This window comes from Pan troglodytes, chromosome 13 (assembly GCF_028858775.2).
Source record: "Pan troglodytes isolate AG18354 chromosome 13, NHGRI_mPanTro3-v2.0_pri, whole genome shotgun sequence".
Lineage (NCBI taxonomy): Eukaryota > Metazoa > Chordata > Mammalia > Primates > Hominidae > Pan > Pan troglodytes.
Window position 1 is genome coordinate 104,647,892 of NC_072411.2, and position 8,088 is coordinate 104,655,979.

The 8,088-nt window shown below is 40.7% G+C and overlaps 1 pseudogene; it reads left to right on the forward strand.

Moving 5' to 3' along the window:
- Window positions 1-958: 958 nt before the first annotated feature.
- LOC129143277 (ATP synthase subunit a-like) lies at window positions 959-4,950 on the forward strand (annotated as a pseudogene).
- Window positions 4,951-8,088: the final 3,138 nt, after the last annotated feature.

Genomic DNA, 8,088 nt, shown 5'->3' on the forward strand with positions numbered 1-8,088 from the left:
GGAAACTGAGATGGGAGGATTGCTTGAGCCCAGGAGGTTGAGGCTGCAGTGAGCCAAGGTCACACCACTGCACTCCAGCCTGGGAGCAAGACCCTGTCTCTAAAAGAAACAAAACAAAAAACAAGCCTTTTTCTTTGGATGCTTCCAAAATTGCATTGGAATCCATTAAATTTTAAAATGCATACCCTTGGGTATCACAATTTCACTTCAAGGAATTTCTTCCAGACAAATATTCCCATTAAACGAAAGTCCATTCTGAACTTGAAGTGCTCAGGCTAATTCCTGCACTTAGCTCCAAGAATGCTAGGCAAAAGACTGGCAAATTCTCTTCTGGAAAAAAATCAACAGCACAAGAAAGCACATTCGGGAGTCCTACAATGAGGCAAGTGGATCCCACTTGATGACTTCAAAGTGAAATCTACCAGAGGACAAGTATTATTTGAGTATACGGAGGTAATAATAAACTATTATGTGAAAGTCACTTGACATCTGAGGAATGCCTCCATCATGAAATCAGACACTAAAACAATGGAATTTAGAGTAAACAAAGACAATGCAGGAAGAGAAATAAATTATGAAACATAAACAACAATGGAATGCTGTGATAAGAAAGAATTATCTGTAGACAAATTCTATATGATTCCACTTATATGAGGTAGAGAAAGAGAAAGAATGGTGGTTGCCAAGGACTGGGGGAATGGGGAGTGGGGAGTTATTGTTTAATGGAGAAAGAGTTTCAATTTTGCAAGAGGCAGAGTTCTGAAGATGGGTGATGGTTGCACAATAATATTAATGTACTTCATGCCACTGAAATATATACTTAAAATAGTTAAGACAGTCAAGTTTATGTTGTGTGTATTTGACCACAATACAAAATTAGAAAGAAAATGAATAATGGGAGCTCTTGGAAATGAAAAATATGATTGCTGAAATGAGAAATTCATAGACAGTGTGGAAGATGAAGACGAGGAAATTTCCCAGAAGGTAAATTCAAGAGATGACATATAGATGGAAAATAGAGGACAAAGTTAAAGGATCAGCCTGTAATCCCAGCACTTTGGGAGGCTGAGGCAGGAGAATTGCTTGAGCCCAGGAGTTCGAGACCAGCCTGGGCAACATAGCAAGATGTGTCAATATTAAAAAAAAAAAAAAAAATTTAAAGTTAGCCAGGCGTGGTGGCTCACATCTGTAGTCCCAGCTACTTAGGAGGCTGAGGCAGGAGGACCACTCAAGCCCAGGAGTTGAGGCTGCAGTGAGTTATGATGACAGAGCAAGACACTATCTCTAAAAAGAGAGAGAGAGAAATATTGTATCAGAGTCCCAACAGCAAGCCTAATTCAGCACATGAGCACATGGTTGGGATAAAGAGATTTTTATGAAAGGACTATTTACGGGAGTGTGAGCAGCAAGGATTAAGGGGACAAACAAAGGTGGTATAGTGTCCAGGGACCAGCAGCAGTGAGAAGCTATTACACTCCCAGGGCTGAAAGTGCAAGGGGAGGAGGCCGTGTAAATGAGGTCCAATAAGAACTAGAGCCAAGGAGGAAGGACCTTCCAGTGATAGATATAGCTAGTGCCTGAGAGATGGGGCTCTGCAACAGCAACAAGACAAGAAAGCACATTCAGGAATCATACAATGAGGCAAGTGGATCCCGCTCGATGACTCCAAAGTGAAATCTACCAGAGGACAAGTATTATTTGAGTATATGGAGATAATAATTTGAGTATACAGGAGAAATATTCTGACCTCTCTGTCTTCCTGTGATCTGATCTGATATTGGCCAGACCTAACCAGAAGGTAGACTGGGTGAGAGTCTATAGTTCATATAGTCTATAGTCATCCTCTCAGGGTAGGGTAGGTCTAGTATGGGAAAGAAACTAAATTATCAAAGAATAGTACAATAACATTTTCCCATCTGAAAAACATCTGGTGTCCATCCTAGCGAATTAAAAAAAAAAAAAAAGCCTTACATGAGGCAGAACATAATGAAATTTCAGAAAAACATTAACCAAGAAAAGATCCTAAAAGCTTGCAGAGCGGAAAGAAGAGCTCATATATAAAGGATCAAAAACCAGAATGGCATTGGATTGATCATCAGCAGCACTGAATGCAGTATGACAATGGAGCAATGTCTTCAAATTTCTGAGGAAATTTTCTTTTCTTTTCTTCTCTTTTTTCTTTTCTCCCTCCCCTCCCCTCCCTTCCCCTCCCCCTCCCCTCCCCTTCCCTTCCCTTCCCTTTCTTTTCTTTTTGAGACGGAGTTTCGCTCTTGTTGCCCAGGCTGGAGTGCAATGGTGCCACCTCAGCTCACCACAACCTCTGCCTCCTGGGTTCAAGCAATTCTCCTGCCTCAGCCTCCCGAGTAGCTGGTATTACAGGCATGTGCCACCATGCCCAGATAATTTTGTATTTTTAGTAGGGACGGGGTTTCTCCATGTTGGTCAGGCTGGTCTTGAACTCCTGACCTCAGATGATCTGCCTGCCTCAACCTCCCAAAGTCCTGGGATTACAGGTGTGAGCCACCATGCCCTGCTGGAAATATTATTTTCAAGCCAAATTGTCAATTAAGTGTAAGGGTAGAACAAAGACATTTGCAAACATGCAATGTTTCAAAAAATTTCACAGTGGGAGGTTTAACCGGCATCGTACTAGCTAATTCATCACTAGATATTGTCTTACATGACACATATTATGTTGTAGGCCACTTCCACTATGTCCTATCAATAGGCGTGGTATTTGCCATCATAGGAGGCTTTGTCCACTGATTCCCCCCTATTTTCAAGCTACACACTTAATCAGACCTATGCTAAAATCCACTTCACCATTTTATTTATAGGTGTTAATTTAACTTTTTTCCACAGCACTTCCTCGGTCTATCCAGTATGCCTCGACGTTACTCCGATTATCCTGATGTGCACACCATGTGAAATATTATCTCATCCATAGGCTCATTTATCTCACTAACAGCAGTTATACTAATAATATTTATAATCTGAGAAGCCTTTCCTTCAAAATGAAAAGTACTAACAATTGAATAACCATCTACTAATTTAGAGTGGCTTTACAGATGTCCACCACCCTACTGCACATTTGGAGAGCCAACTTACGTGAAAGCCTAAACAAGAAAGGAAGGAATTGAACCTCCAGAAATTGGTTTCAAGCCAATCCCATAACTTCTATGACTCTCTTGATAAGATGTTAGTAAAATTATTACATAACTTTGTCAGAGCGAATTTATAGGTTAAATCCTATATGTCTTAATGGCTCATCCAGTTCAATTAGGCCTTCAAGACACCACATCCCCTATTATAGAAGAACTACTCACTTTCCATGACCATGCTCTTATAATTATTTTCCTAATTAGTTCCCTGGTCCTAGACATCATTTCCCTAATACTCACAACAAAATTAACTCATACTGGCACCATAGATGCTCAAGAAATTGAAACTGTGTGAACTGTTTTACCTGCCATTATCTTAATTTTAATTGCCCTCCCATCCCTACGTATTCTGCACATAATAGACAAGGTTAACAATCCTTCTCTTACTGTCAAAGCAGTTGGCCACCAGTGATATTGAAGCTCTAAATATACAGACTATGAAGAGTTAGGCTTTGATTCTTATATGATTCCAACAGCAGACTTAAAGCCAGAACTTCGACTCCTTGAAGTTGATAACTGAACAATTCTCCCAATAGAGATCCCTGTCCATATATTAATCTCATCCGAAGACATCCTGCATTCATGAACTATCCCCTTACTGGGCCTCAAAACAGATGGAATCCCCGGATGCTTAAATTAAACTACCTTAACTGCTACATGTCCAGGCCTTTACTATGGACAGTGCTCAGAAATTTGTGGGTCTAACCACAGTTTTATACTTATTGTCCTAGAATTAACCCCCTTAAAATGCTTTGAAACCTGATCCACGTCTGCACTGTAATATCACTGTAAAGCTATCTAGCATTAACCTTTTAAGTTAAAGATGGAGGGGATCTGCACCTACTTGCAGTGAATGCCTAAACTAGATACTTCCACATGATCCATTGTCATCCTGTCAATAATCGTAACTTTATGCTCCATTATTCAGTTAAAATTATCAAATTTCATTTATTATACAGCCCCTATACCAAAAACAATCAAAACCCAAAAACATAAAGCCCCCGAGAATTAAAAAGAACAAAAATCTATTCACCTCTTACTACCCCGACAATTCTAGGTCTACCTGCAGTAGTATTAATCATTTTATTTTCCCCTGTACTATTTCCAACCTCCAGTCATCTAATCAGTAACTGATTGATTTCCATTCAACAGTGACTAATTCAACTTGTACTAAAACAAATAATAATAACCCATAATATTAAAGGATGAACCTGATCCCTTATACTGATCTCCCTAATTCTCTTCATTGCCTCAACCAATCTCCTTGGGCTTCTATCCCATTCATTTTACCAACTACCCAATTATCAATAAACCTAGGTACAGCAATCCCCTTATGAGCAGGCACAGTCATTACAGCCTTCTGCTTCAAGACAAAAACCTCCTTAGCTCACTTTTTACTGCAAGGCACACCTATACCACTTATCCCTATGCTAGTGATCATTGAAACTATTAGCCTATTCATTTAACCAATGGCACCAGCTGTGCGATTAACAGCCAACATTACAGCTGGAAACCTGCTAATACATTTAATCGGAGGAGCCACACTAGTACTGTCAACTATCAGTCTTCCCACAGCTTCAATCGCTGTCATTATTCTAATCCTACTAACCATCCTCGAATTCACCGTAGCCCTTATTCAGCCTACGTCTTAACACTGCTGGTAAACCTTTACCTGTACAACAACCCATAATGACCCACTATACACATGCCTACCATATAGTCAAACCCAGCCCCTGACCACTAACAGGAGCTCTCTCATCTCTCCTAATAACATCTGGCCTGGCCATGTGATTTCATTTTAACTCTATCACCCTTTTAACCCTGGGCCTACTAACCCACACACTATATACCAGTGATGACGTGACATTATCTGAGAAATTACATTTCAAGGCCACCACACATCAATCGTCCAAAAAGGCCTCTGATATGGAATAATTCTGTTATTATCTGAGAAGTATTTTTTGCTGGTTTCTTCTGGGTATTCTACCACTCTAGTCTAGTCCCAATTCCAGAATTAAGGGGACACTGACCCCCAACAGGTATTCCTCCCCTCAACCCCTTAGAAGTCCCCCTCCTGAATACATCTGTATTACTTACATCAGGATTTTCGATTACTTGCACTCACCACTGCCTGATAGAAGGTAGTCGAAAGCAGATACTTCAAGCACTATCAATCACAATTACCTTAGGTATTTACCCTTCTACAAGCCTCAGAATATTTCCAGGCCCCCTTTACTATCTCTGATGGAATCTACAGCTCAACATTCTTTACAGCCACAGGCTTTCATGGATTTCATGTTATTATTGGATCAACATTTCTCACTATCTGCCTCCTCCACCAATTAAAATTCCACTCTACATCCAATCACCACTTTGCCTTTGAAGTTGCCGCCGGATATTGACACTTTGTAGATGTAGTATGACTATTCTTATATGTCTCTATCTATTGATGAGGGTCCTACTCTTTTAGTATAAACAGTACCACTGACTTCCAATCAATTAGTTTCCATAATATCCAAAAGAGAGTAATCAACCTGACACTAGCCCTAGTAACCAACACCTTACTGGCCCTATTACTAATAATAATCGCATTTTGGCTTCCACAGCTTAATATCTATATAGAAAAATCCAGCCCCTCTGAATGCGGATTTGACCCCTAGCCTCCGCCTGCCTCCCCTTTTCCATTACATTCTTCCTAGTAGCCATCACATTCCTCCTCTTCGACTCAGAGATCGCTCTACTACTACCCCTGCCATGAGCCCTTCAAACAACCAACCTGACACTAATGATCGGCACAGCCCTTATACTAGTTACCATTTTAATCCTAGGCTTGATTTATGAATGAGCCTAAAAAGGATTAGACTGTGTTGAATTGTAAATAGTTTAAGTCAAAATAAATGATTTTGACTCATTAGATTATGGTAGACCATATTTACCAGATCCCCGCGATTTATATCAATATTATATTAGCATATACCATACCACTGCTAGGAGTATTCGTCTATCGACCCACCTAATATCATACCTATTATGCCTAGAAGGCATAATACTATCAGTATTTATCATAAATACTCATAACTTTAAATATACATTTCACTCTAGCATCGATAATACCCATTATTCTCCTAGTATTTGCTGCCTGTGAAGCTGCAGTGGGCCTTGCCTTACTAGTTTCAATCTCCAGTACATATGGTCTAGATTATGTACAAAATCTAAATTTACTTCAATGCTAAAAATTATTATTCCAGCAATTATACTGTTACCAATGGCATGGTTCTCTAAAAATTCTATAATCTGAATCAAGATGGTTATCCACAGCCTACTCATCAGCCTCATCAGCCTACTATTTTTTAACCAATTCAATGATAACTCATCCAACTTCTCATTAGTTTTCTCTTCTGACCAGCTGACATCACCCCTTCTAATCTTAACAGCCTGACTACTGCCTCTTATAAGTCTAGCAAGCCAATATCACCTGTCCAATGAATCACTCCCATGAAAAAAGCTCTATATTTTTATATTGATCTCCCTACAGACTTTTTTTTTTTTTTTTTTTTTTTTGAGACAGAGTTTCGCTCTGTTGCCCAGGCAGACAGAGTGCAGTGGCGCGATCTCGGCTCACTGCAAGCTCCACTTCCCGGGTTCACGCCATTCTCCTGCCTCAGCCTCCCGAGTAGCTGGGACTACAGGCACCTGCCATGGCGCCCGGCTAATTTTCTGTATTTTTAGTAGAGGCGGGGTTTCACCATGTTAGCCAGGATAGTCTCGATCTCCTGACCTCTTGATCCACCCGCCTCGGCCTCCCAAAGTGCTGGGATTACAGGCGTGAGCCACCGTGCCCGGCCCCTACAGACTTTTAAAATCCTAACATTCACAGCCACAGAACTAACTATGTCTTATATCCTCTTTGAAGCCACGCTAGTTCCTACCCTAATTATCATCACCCGCTGAGGCAACCAACCAGAATGCCTTAATACTTCTTATTTTACACACTAGTAGGATCCCTTCCTCTACCTGTAGCATTTGTTTATACTTAAAATACCTCAGGTTCACTAAATATGCTAGTAATAATACTTACTACCCAAGAGCTATTAACCACCTGATCCAACAACCTTATTTATCGTTGAATTGTTTAAAATATAGTAGGCTGATGAGACCGATAAGTAGGCTGTGGATAACCATGTTGATTCAAATTATAGAATTTTTAGAGAACCATGTCATTTGGATTGTAAGATTGCGTAGGCAAACAAAAAGTACCACTCTGGCTTAATGTGTGGTGGGGTGTTGAAGGGGTTGGCTAAAGCGTAAATACCTGGGTCGCCCAGGAGGTCAGGTGAAAATAGTACCAGAGTTATTAGAAGGAGGAGGAGAAAAATTAAACCTAAAATATCTTTGGTTATACGGTAGGGGTGGAAGGTAGTTTTATACCAGAATCAATGCTGGTACAAGATAGGGTCACCCCCGCCAGCAGGCTCAAAAAAATTAGTGTTGAGGTTACGGTCAGTTAATAGTATAGTAATCCCGGCGGCTAGGACTGGAAGAGAAAGGAGTAGAAGGACTGCCATAATGAGGACTGATCAGACGAAAAGGGGTGTTTGATACTGGGACATAGCTGGGGGTTTTATGTTAATAATAGTGGTAATAAAGTTAATGGCTCCTAAAATAGAAGAGGCACCTGCCAAGTGGAGCGAGAAGATGGTCAGGTCCACAGAGGCTCCTGCATGTGCTAGGTTTCCTCTTAAAGGGGGATAAACTGTCCAGCCGGTTCCAGCGCCGGCTTCTACTATTGAGGATGCAAGTAGGGAGCAGAAAAGATAGAGGGAGAAGTCAGAAGCTCATATTATTTATCCGGGGGAATGCCATATCGGGTGCACCAGTTATCAGAGGGACTAGCCAGTTCCCGAAACCCCCAATTATGATTGGTATC